Source organism: Ammospiza caudacuta, chromosome 3, assembly GCF_027887145.1.
Source record: "Ammospiza caudacuta isolate bAmmCau1 chromosome 3, bAmmCau1.pri, whole genome shotgun sequence".
Classification (NCBI taxonomy): Eukaryota; Metazoa; Chordata; class Aves; order Passeriformes; family Passerellidae; genus Ammospiza; species Ammospiza caudacuta.
This window is the reverse complement of record NC_080595.1, coordinates 79419843-79435962: the sequence shown is the minus strand read 5'-3', so window position 1 is coordinate 79435962 and position 16120 is coordinate 79419843. Positions and strand designations below refer to the sequence as shown.

General features: G+C 40.5%; 1 long non-coding RNA gene across 1 annotated transcript; it reads left to right on the top strand.

The window, feature by feature from the left end:
* Positions 1 to 8645: 8645 nt before the first annotated feature.
* On the top strand, positions 8646 to 11672 carry LOC131556320 (uncharacterized). Its single transcript, XR_009274606.1, has 2 exons — positions 8646 to 8712; positions 11477 to 11672. It is a non-coding gene; the product is annotated as an uncharacterized LOC131556320 (long non-coding RNA).
* The last annotated feature ends 4448 nt before the right edge of the window (positions 11673 to 16120 follow it).

Below are 16120 nucleotides of genomic sequence, written 5' to 3'. Positions count from 1 at the left end.
TTTATGTTATGTATGTCACAGGTTATAGTCCATATATTTGTAGTAATATTTTGTAACATTTTAAACCCTGTTCAAGTTTAGATACCCAATCAAAGTTACTCATCAAGAACTCCCCTCCTGCACATTAGAAATATGCACAGGCACTGTGAAAGAGTGCCGACAATATGTCCTAAAAACAGCTGGCCTGAATTTCTGCCATCAGAGATGCCTGCCTTTCTCTGTAGAGAGAAATCCTTTAAGCAATTCTCACAGAGAGGAAAATCTGCAGTTTATAGAGACAGGAAAAAACACTTTATTGATAAAAGGAGGTTGTACCAAGCTTGCTCAGACAACTGGATTTAGTTTAGGGAGAAGTACATACGTGCCAAAACCAACTCACTGTCTCCATTAGCAAACACTGGCATACTGGAGGTGGTCTTTTTGGAAAAGGAAGACAAATAATGGAGTTGCAGACATTTTTTTGCTCTGTAAATATAAGAGGGCTCTCTGTTAAACCTTCACTGATCCACAGCTGCCCTGTGCTATACCTCAAAGTGCAGAGATCAGAAAGGGAGCAGATGTGGCAGAGTCATTCAGCACTGAAACGGCACAAGCCAGGTTTGCCAAGCAGCAGTCAGGGACCACATCCATCTGTTCCTCAGCAGGCCAGCTGTGATGGAGAGAGATTAGCTCAAATGAAATGGAACATGAAAAGTCTGATGAAATTGCCACAAATACAGTAAAGGGTGGTTCCTGGAGAGACAAGCAGCTTCATCTGCAACAGATCTAATGAAGCTTGGGGTTTTTTAATGGATTTGTGCCTTGTGGTTGGATTCTTTGCTGTGAGTACCAATTGAAACTCTTCCTGTGGTTGGGGTAGTCATAATAGTTGTCTTCTGTGTGAATTCTGCTGTGGGTGGAGAGCACACTGCAACCTCACGATCAAGGAAGGTCTGACTTGATTAGACCACTGGTGACACCTCTTTTTCCTGCTCTGCCACCTGTTCCTACAAAAGTGAATACTTAATTCCTGCTCACTACTGCTATCCTGGGTTGAAACTAGTTAAGTGATTCAGAGTTTTTGGGATGTAGAAGAGCAGTATGGCAGACCCACATGCACAGATTCCTGTATGTGCCCAAGTGGAGTGTAATCTCGCACTGCTTACCGCAGGGACCATCACATGGGCCTAGGGCATTATCTCCTGGGTAATGCTGGCTTATGATTTAAATAACAAAAGCTGAAACATGCCTGTGTCAAAGTGATGATGTCTGCTGAGATGACAGTGAATACAGATGTGTTCTTGAAGACAAACACCTTTTGGCTTGAGTCAGTCCAGGCTTGAGGGTAGAGCACTGTGTGAGACAAAGGAAACATGAAATCTAACTTTATGCTTTATTTGGAAAAGCAGCTTCAGCTACAGCTCCTGTTTGTAAAAGAAAATATTAATTCCTTCCATCCACATTGTTAGCCTCTTAATTACTTTTACATCACATTTTCACTGTCCCTGCAAGCTGAAGAGTTCTCACCTTATATGATGATGATGATGGCCATGACTGTTGATTGCTGGCTATCCCACTTATGTGACTGTGGAGCAGATATTTCATGTAACAGCCATTTCATTTTTGGGAAGCAGAAGTTCCCTTTAAGAGAAAGTCCACAGCTCTAATGTAAAAGTCTGCAAAATTAAAATTAATTTTCTTCATGCTCAGTTCTCCTTGGCAGTGGGACAAGGGGATCAGTTTTTTGAGCTACTTACTTAACTCTTATTTTTAGTAATCATTAAAGAGTGACAAGAAAATAGAAAAGATGGTGTTATATTTGGCACTACCCTGACTTAATTTCCTGACTTGGTCACAGTCCTTCTTTGTGACTTGAAATCTTGTACCATTTTTCACCCTAACAGGGTCCTTCCTCTTTTTAGGTATAATGGTACAAAAGCATAGAAGTCTATATACACCCATGTAAATCTTCAGTCAAGATTAATATAATTCCAGAGCTATTTAGTCACTCACAGAGATAGGATAAACAACTGAGTTCAGAAAAAAAGGCTAACTTTTTATAGACCACAGGAAATTATTTGCAGAATTCTTATTTTGTTCCATTATTTAAAACCAACAAAACAAATAAAAAACCTTGCCTCAGCTAGAGATTTAAGCATTAAACAGAACACTTTTGTCAGGGCAATTATTTCACATTGTTTCCAATGATTATTTTAATTATAATGCATTGCTCCAGAACTATGGCTGTGGATTTTGTTATAATAGGACTCTCAAAACAAGACCATTTCTTAGTTCCAGTCAAAGTGGTGTTCTGGTTGCTGTCAGAGCTGGAACATAGACTGGAACCAACTCTTCTCTGGTGGCAGCAGAGAATTTTCATATATTAGTGGATTGTACTCTTGAGAAATACTATGCCAAGAACACCCCCACTTGGTCAAGGAAAGAAATGGAGTCAGAGAAAGATTACCACATCTGAAATATATTGCACAAAAGCCCCTACTATTCTGTGCTTATCTTTTGAAAGCTGCTCTCCATGAATGTCAGCATGAATGAAATTCTACAGGTCAATGAGAGAAAAAATAAAGTTATATATGAGTTATAAATGGTTTTAGTGTTTTGGTATTGTTCATTGAAAATTTCTCACACAAACTAGACATCTCAGACTGTACTGTAAATACTCAAGTCAACTTGCCTGGCATCAGCACCCAGCCTTCTACAACATCATCCTAAGTACAAACTAATTTATTTTATTGTTACCAGAGAACACATTTTCTACAATAATAATCTCAACTCTACAGTAATTCTTGTGTCTACAGGAACTGTACACAGCCTAGACACAGTCATTGAAAGAATGCTGGGAATGTTATTTTAAAATTTTTATTATCATTTGTTTCTTTCTTTTAGCATGAAGTTTTCAGCAGTGTTGAAGAGTCACAAGGAGAAGCCACCTACATACAGCCACATGTAAAGCACAACATCAACACAAACATTTTTTTCTGCAGCCATTCTCTCAGCTTTCCCAGAAGAGTGGAAAAGAAAGTCAAGAATGCCTATTTTATTTTCTGTAGACAATCAACTTTGAATCATCCCTAATTAGCTTCCAACAAGATGTCTGGTTCCAATCCAGAAGTTCCTAATTAGTGTCTATAGCCATTGATTTCAGGGAGTTTTACCTGAGTGAGGATTTTGAATGAGGTCATGAGATGTGAGTGAGCCCTGAGGAAGAAAATGGAGCCTCACCCTTGTGCAGGTGTGCAGGTGAAATTTCAAGGAGCTTCACCACTCCTTCTAATATTTTTAGGCCCCTATAGGGAAAAGGCTGCTGTTTTAGCATGGCACTACAGGAATTTAGAAGCATCCAGACAGGGTCAAATGTGCCTCAGAAAAGGAAAAGATCCCAGGAAAACTGAGGGGAAAAAATGTAGGGAAAAGGAATCCACAATAAATTTCACAAACAGCAAAGCTTTAGGAATATTAAATGAGGGTTTGAACTTGACATTGTGTTTCTGTGAAAAAAAAAAACCCAAACAACAAAACAACCTAATAATGATAATAAAAATAAAAATAACAATAACAATAAAGCAGTTTGTGGCAGGAGACTGGGAGGAAATTGTGAGCAGGATGTGAGGAGCTGAGGCTGGGCAGAGAAACAGAGGTCAAAGCAGCTTCCTGGGCTGGGCCTTTGGGAGGTCTCTGCCCAAGCTCCCACTCATGCACAAAAAAAGCCTTGGCCTGAGAACATGTGGGTCTGTAAAACTGCAGACAATGAAATGAGAAAAGGAATGACCTTACAGGAAAAATGTGGTGACACGTGCTGCTGCTGCGGGAAGATGAAGACCAAGATGTTGTAAAATGCACAGTCTCCCCCTTTTCCATATTTAAAGTCTCATGGCATGTGGGTAACTCAATCACTTAAAGTAAATCACCTCTCTGTAACAGCTATAAAAACATATTTTTCTTAAAACTCATGTATTAGTTTTCAGAAACAGCTGAAGAATTTTCAATAAAAACTTCTGTGCATATGCACTGAATCCCATACAAGACAGACTCTTGGATTAAAAAAAAAATAGCCAAGAAAATAGGAAAACTTCTAAACAACTGAAATTGGTTTCCTGTATGCAGAAATTCCTCTAGCCTTAATACCTAATAACCCTAACAATATCCTTAATATTGGTCCTCCTCTAAGACTAAAAAAGGAAAGATCTGGTAGACTTGTGTGTGCATGTAAGAGTAGATAGATGATGAAGGTCAGTAAACACAATTGCAGCAATCAATAGATATGTATTGGCTTTGTAATTATCTTCCTATTAATGCTAAATTAGCTAAGGTATATTTCAGGCATCTGTTATAATTTAAAGGATTGCCAATAATTCTTATTTTATTGAAAAATAGATTACTCCTTATTGGAAAGACCATAAAGCAAACCTGAAAATCTTTATTTACGAGTTTGTCTCACAGTGTGCGGTGTCATCAATAAAACATCTCATGGTCCACTCACTGCTGCTGTGCAGACTGAGGACCATTAAAAGTAGGAGGTGTTGATAATTTTCTGTCCTGACATAGCCTAACACATGTTTTAATGGTGGTATTGCTCTTGCATCCTATCTCACTCCTTTGGGACATGTCAGTTCATCACCCAGCCGACCTATCCAGCATTCCTGGCATACCTTCAGTTAAGTGCCATGAGCTGATATCCATAAAAATCCACTTTAGCTGACAGAAGGTGTATAATATCCTGAGTTTAACTGCCTAGTTTTAAAAATCTGCTTTGTAAAACTTATTTTTGACTGCCTCCCTGCCTTATCCCCAGCTCAGGGTGTTTTTTACACTTCAGGTGTCTTCCCCTCTAGCCCTTACCAAACAATCTGAGGGAGGAGAAGGCATTGGTTAAATATCTCACAGCCCAAATGTTAACTCTCACAAATCACCTGTGGGGGGAAGAGTCTGCCTTTCCACACACTCTTGCATATTCTGTGCATGATGCAGTTTCTCTCCTCTGCAGCCCTGGCAGCTTTCTCAGGATTATGTGATTTACATTCTGCACAGGCCTATGTGGATCCATACAGCTCAGCAGGAGTGATTTTTACAGATTTACTGCAGCAACCACAGGCCAGGGTAGGATTTGAATCTTTTTCTTACTTAGATGTGATTCACAGCAAAATGTCAAGAGCAGTACACCCTCCAGCTGCTGCAGGCTTAAACTCCTGGGAAAATCATACCTGTCCAAGGTGGAAGGTACTTCCCAAGGTCCAATCCCTGCCTAAGAGATTTTAAAGGAGCTAAAGAAAATAGAAGGCTCTGACACATGATCAAGTTATTGAATATTAATGAATTACCTTGCCTCAGCTGAACCACAGCAGCTCCTGTGTACTTAATCGCAGCCCATTGCTGCCACCAAGGATAACACACAAGTATTACCTTTTTCACTGAGGTCTAGTGAGACTCCTTTTACATTTGCTACAAACTGAATGCACACACAAAATGTGAGCCACTGACACTCAGCTGGCAGGCACTAAGCCATGAAAGTCTGGTCACAGGGGATACATGGAAATCAGGAGTCAGGTTCATCAAAGTTGCTCATGCACTTCTGAAATGCAATGTCAATTGTCAGTTTCACAGAAAAAGCACTAGCAAATATCTCCTGAGTTAAAAAAGACATCCTTCAGCTGTCAAGAGAACAGCCTCAGTAAATGCTGAGCACTACTTTCAGTAGCTCTGTTTCTAAGCTCTACCTCCACCTAAGCAGCTTGTATATCACATCAAAAGACCTTGTTTCTCACCAGAACATCTGTTCTTCTCCTATTCAATATGTAGCACAACAAAGTTTTTAAACAATATCAAGTTTATGCACACAAAGACATCTTGAAAAGTGGGTCTTCTGGGTTTGGGTGGATTAATTTGGTTTTTTTTTGGTTTGTTTTTTTTTTTTTGTTTTTTTGTTTTTTTTTTTTTTTTTGTTTTTGTTTTTGCTACTGCAGAAAATGGTACATGGAGTCCATCCACAATAAATATTTTGATTTTAGATAACACCAGCCAGTTGGGAGCAGGGAGTGGGAATACTACCAGGTAATTGGCATTTTGTGTGATCTCAGGGGGTAGAAGCCACTGAACACTCTTAAAATGTTATTGCTAAGGAGGAAAAATATGCTACGTTACAGTGATCATCAAAAGTTTATGAACACAAATGCTAGGAGAGGAGAAGTTTCTATGGGCCACCAGGTGTAAGAAATCCTGGATCCTTGCTTTCAAAATTCCTTCTCTGAAATACATTTCATGGGTGGCACTTTAATGAGACTTGGTGTTGTTCATATTTGTTCTTATTTTGGTATTTTGCAGTTGCAATTCAGCCTCACTGTTCTAAGGAACTGAGTCTTCTTATGGGCCAAGAGAAGCAAAATCTCACCTTGAGAAGCAAAATTTCTCACCTAAATTCAAGCTAGCAGCATACAAACACCAGAGTACAGCACATGTGTTTGTGACACCTGTGCATCCAGACCTCCTGTGCCTTAATGACAAAAATTACCTTTGGTTGGGTTAGTTGCACTGAGAAAACCTGCAGTGTAGAAATCTCTTTGCAAGTCCTGGTTCTTTCCCCGGTTCTTGTAAAAACTGATTGAAAATGCATCATATTGCCTTATTATTTATGCATTACTTGTATTCTGTCAACCTTATTGATTGTTTCCCACTACAATCTGATTTTTCCAACAGCTTCTAAATGAAAACTCTACGGTGGAATTTCAAAAAGCATGTTATTAAGTGAATATTGCACAAACTAAAGTCACTGGAAAAATTCCAGAAAGAGGAATGTCAAAGGTAGAAGGTTTCTAGAGAAAAAATAAAAACAACAAAACAATCGAAAGAATCATTAACCAAGAACTCCTTTGCCCATTACTGCAAAATGACTTAAAGTGAGACAGAACCCCCCAGTTTTGGCTGGTGACGAAATAACACTAAGAGGCTAATGTTAACATGAAAAAGATATTTCTCGCATTTCATAGCATTTAAATTCCAGTTTGGTTACAATACCATATTGGTGATAGGCAGGTGTAACATTGATTGAAAACATGATTGTATTTTATTTCCAGAACTCTTAGCCCTCTCCTAGAAATTTATGCTTTTCCATACAAGGTAGTTCAAGACCTTATAAGAAGGCACGAATTTTGCAAATAGCCTTTGCTTTTTGTACATTGTTATATCAATGGACTTTTGCAGCCTCACTTTCTCCTCTTCATGTGAGCTCCTTGGAGACTTGAATCCTGAGAGCACGAAAGAGGCAAAGTCCTGTCCTGGGCTCCCAGGTCAGTCAGCATGAGCTGACTGTATCCACAATATTGAGCTCTTAGCACCAGTGAATAGTTTGGGTTGGAAGGCATCTTTAAAGGTAATCTAGTCCAATCCCCCTGCAAAAGTGCATCTTCCACTAGATCAGGTAGCTCAGGACGCTGTCCAGCAGGACCTTAAATGCTTCCAGGGATGAGGCATCTAGAACCTCTCTGGGTAACCTGCTTCATTGTTCCACCATCCTCATCCTTCCAGCCTGACTCTACACTCTATTTTTAAGTTTAAAATCATTACCCCTTGATCTGTTGCTACAAATCCTACTAAAAAGTTGTGTCCCCATCTTTCTTATCAGCTCCCTTTATGTGTTGAAAGGCTGGATTAAGGTCTCCCCAAAGCCTTCTCCTCTCCAGACTGAACAATCCAATGCTCTTAGCCTGTCCTCACAGGGCAGGTGTTCCATCCCTCTGATCATCTTGGTGGCCTCTTCTGAAAGTGCTCCAACAGGTCCATGTCCTCCCCATGCTAGGGACCCAGGGCTGGGTGCAGCACTGCAGGTGGGGTCTCACCAGGGCAGGGCAGAGCAGAGGGGCAGAATCCCCTCCCTCCCCTGCTGCCCACGCTGCTCTGGATGCAGCCCAGGACACATTTGGCTTTCTGGGCTGCAAGGGCACATGGCTGGGTCATGTCCAGCCTCTCACCCACAGCACCCCCAAGTCCTTCTCAGCAGGGCTGCTCTCAATGAGTTCTTCTCCCAGTCTCCACTTGATCCCAATGTTACCAATGAAGGTATTAAACAGCAGTGGTTCCAATACAGACCCTGAGGGACATCATTCATCACCACTCTTGGTGCTTCCAGAACAGGTTGTCCTTGTTCAGATTGCTACTGGGACAAGGTGCTCCTTGCAGAATGGTAGATGCAGACTCTTGTTCCTGTAGTGTTGAGATACCACTCCTTACACTCCACTAGCACATGTTTAATAGATAATTTAAAAATTCATTCTGTGCTTAACAGATAACTAAAAGCTTGCAGGGAGTTGTGTGCAGCTTTGCAGAGTCCATGCTGTCAGCGATGCCACTGCCGGGGCAGGGGACTGTAGGTACAGCCGAGCCAGACACGGAGCCCTGGCTATGATGGGGAAATGCTCAGGGCCTGTGGCAAAGCTCCAAAGCCACATAGCAGCAAGGGAATTGCAGGGAAGGAAATGTAGGGGGATAGAACATAAGTAAATAAAGGTAGTATAGAATGTAATCTTACCCCCTAAAGAGTTGCAGCTGGGTTAATTATTAAAGATTAGGAGCAGGCCAGATGTTAACAGGTCACAGCTGCAGCCAGTCAGCAGAGTGTTATAAAAGAGTGGATTGGGTGGCTGAAGGGAACTGGAGTCAGTGGTTGCTGTGAGGACATGGAAGAGTCAGTGCCTGGAGGAGCTGCCTGCAAGAAACATCAAGGAGGTATGGAACTCTGGCAGTGTGGAACCTTTACAATATAATGATAATAGAACCTTTGCGCTATAATGACAACAAGCAAGTGCAGCAGAATCTGCCCCAAAGTGATGGGGGTGTGACATTGCTGTGACACTCCTCCAGCGTGTGTCACTGCTGGAGGGGTGACACTGCTGTCCGGGTGTCACAGTGTTCTGTGTGTCTGCTGAGGGCACCCAAGTCTGTGGAAATTTTGTTGGTCCATGTCCCTGGGTGTTGGCTGCCATCAGCCCCTCACACTTTTAGTCCCTGCTGGCACTGGATGGCCTTCTCATCCATCATGTACTCTTGTGTGGCTGTAATTGCCATCAGATGTGACTGCTGTACAAATGTTATGGACTGTACTCCTCAAGGCTCATGAAGGGAGACACTTGGAGAGGAACAGGAGAACAAGAGGTGGATTACTCCTGCTCCATCCTTCACTGGACTGTAGACTCCAGTCTTTCACAAGTCCTAGCTCAAGAAGGATTTAGCCTGAGAGCATGCATGGTTCCTGTCAAAAAGACAGAATCTAACCTCCTTGGCAGGTCAAGACTTTCTGGTCCAGTTCATATCCATGCCTCCACAGCAGCTTGTTTAGCTCTCCAGCAACAGAAATATTGAACTCTGTGATTCAATCACTTACCTCAAAACTGTCTAAGATCACAGAATCACAGAATAGTTAAGGCTGAAAGGGACCATCGGAGGTCATGTCCTCCAACCTCTGCTCAAGTAAGGTTGCCTCGAGCACATCATTCAGAGTTGTGCTCAAGTAGCTTTGAATACCTGCAGTGAGGGACATCCACAGCCTCTCTGGACAATCTGTTCCAGTGTGTGGTCACCTGCACAGTAAAGAATTTTTCCTTATGTTCAGGTGAAAATTCCTGTACATAAGTTTCTTCCTGTTGTCTCTTATTACTCGGCACCACCAAGGAAAGCCTGGTCCATCCTCTTGACATCCTCCTCTCAGATAATTACAGGCATTGATGAGATCTCCTCTCAGTGAACAGGCCCAGCTCCCTCAGCTGTCCCTTCTAAGAGAGATGCTCCCCTCCCCTGATCATCTTTGTAGCCCTATTGATGCTCTGAAGTATCTAAAGTTCTCTTGGATAAGTACTTCAAACTCATACTTACTAAGAAAAAAAAAACCTAAGGTTTTAAAAATTCTGTTTGCACAGCAGTAGTGCCACTTTTAAGCTAAAAAAGATCTCTGATTAGAAAGCAGGAGCTACCCTGCAGTTTAACCTGGATTTTTTCACTCACTTTCTATTATTATATTTCATATAATGAGACAAGAAGGGTCATGAATGATTAAGTACAAACATTTTAAAAGAGATAATGTAATTAATTAGCCTTGGAAGTGGATAAGGACAGAATGGAAAAGAATTGATCTTTAAAAAGAGTTGAGCTTAATGGAGAGCTATGTGTACAAAATTGAGAATATTTCTAGCTGTTGTCATTAAAACAAGTCTAGAAATACCATATCCCTGGCCTTTTTAATGCACCAGCATAAGGGTAAGCTTTCTCTGCAAACAGAGTTATTGAGCACAGCTGATTTGGCAGGAGGGGGACTGGGCTTTAGGGAGGGGACTAAATGCTCATCTTCGATGTGCACATAGGTTGGAGTAGTTGCACGTGTAGATGATGATTCGGAGACATAAAAAGAAACTTTAGGAAGCAACCAGAAATGGTCTGAGCTTGCTCCTGATAGACCTTGCCCAAGGTACCCGGTATTGCCCAAGTAGCAGTCAATACCCAAAAACACTTCAGTGAAACACAGGAACACTGACCGACAGGGGCCTCTGCGTCTGCAGTGCTGCCCAGCTCACGCAGCCAAACTCCAGGTGAGCAGTGAGGAATGCAGGCTGCTACGTGGGTAATAACAGAGACACTGAGTGAGAACGCTCCAGTGAGCAACAGCTACTGGACTGAAAAAACAACAGGATTGAAAGCTGAGGTGAACTGCTCGGCTTCCAAAGGTGAAAGGGAAACCTGGTGTCAACTTTTAGCTCCTAGGTCTGGCAACTTCCTCACCTCACAAAACACACAGACCTGCTCTTGCTAATTTCATTAAGCATTTGATTCTGCTGATGGACAGGTTTTATTTAAATTTTGTCAGCATATAAACAGGCCATTTAAAAGCAGTTCAGTAAAGTCATTTTAGGCAGTGATACTTTAATTTAAATTTTAAAAAATTGAATTCAATACAGTATTTGAGAGACTTCCGAAAAATTCAAGTTATGATTGGCATTGTATAGCAAATGCTACCCTTCTTGTTGAATAAATCAGCTGCAAGCTGTATGGATTTACATTTAAAAAAAATAAAACCCCTAATTCCTTTATTTCTATAACTTGCAAAGGATTATTTTAGGCTGCTTGTTCTCAAACCATTGCTGGCATTTCCATGCTGTTCAATGAATTTGATGCAAGCACTCTTCTGTGCTCAGTTTAAGGCATGAACTGGTGATATCTATGAATAATTTTCTGTGACACTTTGCAGAAAGTGAGAGTGGTTCTAATTAATTTATAAATGGTTTAAACAATTTGTATTTTACTGATTAGCTAATAGAGATAGGTTTGGGACACTGGTGAAATTCCTTAACTGCTGCCTTACAGGTTCCTCCTGCACCTCCCTTTAAACTTGCTCACTTTCTGGTGCTGGATTTCTGTGTTCCTGAGATCAGCTTTAATGAGGCTGTTGGGGTGCTGGAGCACAACTGTTTGCAAGCACATAATATTTTCTTTGAAATCACAGGTGATGTTGACATTTCCAGCAGGCGGAACTTGCACTGGTGTAAAGTTGCTGGATCCAGTCCAGAGGATTTTACCTGGATGAGTGAATAGAGCTGGACAGAAACCCTGGGAATACCTCTCTTCACTATGACTCAGAGAAGCAGTGCTGAGTACAGGCAGAATGTTAAATTACAATTAAAACCCCACTTGCTTTGTCATTCATGTGTTCCTCATGGCTTTAATTAAACTATTCACATGGTGGAATTGTGAAACATTTATCCCATTTTCTGGGGAACACTACCATATGGTATAACATCATGACATTAATGTTTGGCTACCTGCATAATAAAGTTATTTATTTTTGATTGCCCTTATAATATGCTCCCAAAAATTATAGCACCTGATCCTTCTGTGCACAGTCCCTGTCCATTTGTTAAAACTCCAACTTGTTCCTTACTGTTCTTACTGATGAAAAATTTTGCTATGAGTAATTTTCTATACATATATATTAGTTTTGGATTACTGAGATTGCCTAATGAGATTACAATCAGCTGTTAAATATTTCTGACAGAAAGTATGCAGTACAGAATTTGGAAAACATCTGTACTTCATGATGAAATAAACTTCTAGAAGATTTTGTTAGAAATATAATCCTTTATACTTTGGCAAGAAATTATCTTGCACAATGCTAATAAAGCAGAATTAGTTGAGGTTGCTGCTGGCAGCAAAAGGTTCTCCATTATTTCACTCCATCAGGCACACTTGAAAATTATTACAAGTAACTGCTAGAAACAAGAAGATGAACATGAGAAAAAGTGGAGAGAGAATCTGGGTTTTGGCCCCTTGGGATGATCATCCTAAAGAGGATCCCAGCTCAGTCAGCTGGGTGAAATTGCCTCCAGTGAAGCACAATTCCAGACATGGGAAAAAATTCAGACTGGTTTCCTAGGAATTCTAAATTTTACAGAATGATGAGACTTTGTTTTATTACTCAACACTGCAACAGCAGAATTTTAAAGGGAAGTTCATTTTTATGAAAATAATTTGGAAGTAAGCTGCTGCATAGTAGTGTGCTTTACTCACTGATACTCACAGGCAGGAGTTCACCTGGTTGTAGGGAACTGGACTTTGCTAGTTTTTGGTATAATTCTCTGTTACATCTTCCTGTGATTGCTGAGAGATCAGACAAGTGGCTGAGCAGTTTACCACCATGTCCAGTTGATTGTGGTAAAAAGTTGATTGTATCAAGTGTATACTAAAGTTCTGACCAATGTTAAATAATAATGGATTTGACCCAATTTTCTTTTGTGGCTGAAAAACAGTGAAGCTGTCATGGTGCTGACATTGTCCCCTGTATGCACATTTCGGAGGTTTTACATAAGACCAGATCTATTCTGGTGACATGAATTGAATGCCCATGAGAAGCCAGAGCTGTGAAAGAAACTTTTGGAGCACATCACCTGGTTTGTTATCAGGGCAAAGTAGTTTTTTGTGTGCTCCAAGACATTTTCACTATATGGGTCAGAGACCTGCTTCAAAGACTCCAATCCCCTGATATATATTAAAAAGACTAAGGCAGATACACCCACATATGTTGCTTAACTGTTACCATGGGCCTGTTGTATATGGATGCAAACTCTGCCACGTCATTCTCCCTCATCTCAGAGGCAGCCATGCAAAATGCTACATTATTTTGCCGATGCAAAATAAGCCACAGCAGTCCTATCCCCACCACACACATTTCATTTGATGGAGAAGAGGGGGTAAATGCAACTCATGTTTCTTCAACGTCAACTGCAGATTGGACATTAAAGAAGTGGGAAATATGTGTCATCAGGCTATGTCTGTGCTTGTAAATAAACCATGCCAAAGATCACAGCTTGGCTCACACCCATACATGTAAGATCTCTTTCCACCAAAACCGGGGTCTTCTCGGGGAAAAGCCTTGTTTTCTTGTAGTGAAATTGCACATACCTCTTACCCATCTCCTGATTTTTCTTGTTTAATTTTTTTTGAGAGTTGAATAAAAGTTTCCTCAGAGTCAGATAAATCTCTCTCTTCAAAAGAGTGGCACTGCAGCTTTTTTTCCTGGGAAAGACAAAGCCTTCTGAATTTGTTGTCTACTCCAGCAGAGACTGGTGAAAGAGGATGAAATTGTATTTCTGTTTGGGAAGTCAGCAAGGTGTACCCATCCCTTATTTTACCATCTCCAAGAAGCAGAAAGCAGAGTGCATGAGCACACTTAAGGTCTGCAGCACCTCCCACCTGACCTCAGACACCAATGCATCCAAAATCCTCCATGCTTTGCACAAAACTAGTACAGCTAAAACCCATTCTGCAGGTTCTGTGTGTGTAGCTTTCCTGGCACAGATGAAGGTGCTGCTGATATCCAGGGGTCCCAATCAAAATAATTTCTAGAGTTGGTAGTTCTGTAGGTGCTGTGGAGTATTGGGTAAAAATTACATTTTATCCTCAGCTCACACTGAAATCTTCCCTGTCTTCTATTTTTGCCTTTTTTATACAGTTATATAACTGAAGACCAAAAATAGGAGCCTGTATTTCTACAGACAACATAGTTCCACAGGGTTCAAGCATAAACTGTCCATATTTTGCCTTAGAATGCAGTGCTAGGTAAGTTCACATCCTGTTCTTTGATTAATTAGAGATACTCATTAAATAGAGCTATTCTGACTTGTTCCAAATTAGGAGATGTTTTGATATGGAGAAAAACTTCCTAAAAATTAGACACAGCATCCTTGAAGACTGATGAAGCAATATATTCCTCACAGTTGGCAGGGACAGTTTTTTGATTTAACATCTCTGCACATATAAAGCTCCTGTCCAAGAATACCCTAGAAGTGCAAAACAATACTTGTCCTAGGAAATTACCAACTTAGCATGAACGTTGTTGCAGGCATATCTGCCTATAAAAATAATAAAAAAAAAAACCCTCAACAAAATAAACAAAAAAATCCATATTAATCCAAAATAATTAGCTTAAATGAATCTCTTAATGGAAAAATCAGTAATCAGTAGTTCACTGCCAGAAGGAAGGTGTGTAACAAAAGATTTGTAGGTGTCAATTTCTTCTCCCAAGGAAAAAAAGTCATGGCAAGTGGACTAGAGAATATTTCCAACACATTTTTAAGTAACAGCAATGTAAGAATGACTAAGAATGCAAGAAAAAGGCTCAGGTACATCTTGCTACTAAAAATGGTGCTGTTTTCCTGTTTTGTCTCAGACACATTCATGCTGGAGTTGACATTACACATGGTATATGGGGAAGTGACAGGACACCTGGCTCAGGACAGTGAGCCACAGACTTTGTAAAGGCACCTTGCAATTGCACCCCAGTAAACACTGAAAAACAGAAACAGAGTTAAAAATCTTGACAAGTGGGATATTCACAGGAAATAGGATTAAATATGATAGGAGTAAAGTACTGTACTTAAGAAATACAGATGTCCATTGTAGGCAACTTACAGGATTGCAATTCATCCTTTGGAGTTGGGTTTTTGTTTTGGGATTTTGTTGTATTGTTTTGGGGTTTTTTTGGTTGGGGTTTTTTTTCTGTTTTGTTGTTGCTGTTTTTGGGGGGTTTTTTGTTAGGGTTTTTTTTGGGAGAGGGGGGGTTGGTTTTTTGGGTTTTTTTTATGCCCATGGTGACTTCTGATTGCACCATCTTGATCCTGTACTTCTGTGCTACCCATGTGGGTTTTGGGTTGTCTTTCCAGTTTGGTTATGATTAAGTAGTAGGGCAAAATAGAGAGAAGGCTGTCCCACAAGTCAGTGAGCTGATACTGAACCTGCTGCCAATGCTTACTGCACATAACACCTGTAGCAATCCCTGTGTTCTATATAATTGTTTCACCTACAGCCTCCAGCTTCTGCCTTTTCAAACAAGGCAGGAGACAAAACAAGCATAAAATCTCCTCTCCCAAGCAAAAATCACAACCTAAATGACATGGTTAGGTGGCTTCACATCTCTCCTACTGTTTATCCAGAATTAAAGCTGACACTGATCTCTCCTCTGTTTTCAAGGGGACCTTACTCAGGTGTAAACCTTGTGGAAGGGTTCAATTCAGCAGACATCTCAGCTGCCTTGTCTAGATATCATTCTATCTTTATATGAATTTGCTTTCATAGACATATGAATTTGCTTTATATTTCATTTGCTTTCAAAAACTGTACCTGCACCCTTCTATGCTTCAACAGGATACAAGGAATATATAATTTCCATACTGCACTGCCCATGTTACCTTCCCACCATGAATGGAGCAATATTATGTGTATCTAACAGATGAGATTTATCTTCTTAGGCTTTTACCAGAGGGATAACAATTTATTTTCCTAACTTTTAGATGAAAGAAAATGCTTGGTGTCTTTTTATTTTGAGAATTGCCTTCTGATGGGATTTAAATTAACAGAATTACATAAAAGCATAAACAATATGCAAAAGAAGAGACTTGGGCTCCTCAGCCATGTTTACACAGGCGTCTGAGTGAGGAAACCCTTGTTCTGAGCCACACACATCATTCTCCATGGAATGTGGTTTGTAAAAAGCTGTGTTTTTCCCTCTTCCAACTCACTCTGAGGCCTTTCTGTGGTTTTTTCTGCTTTCCTCTCCTCCAGTTCTGTACACAGCCCATTTTTCTCCTTTTATTCT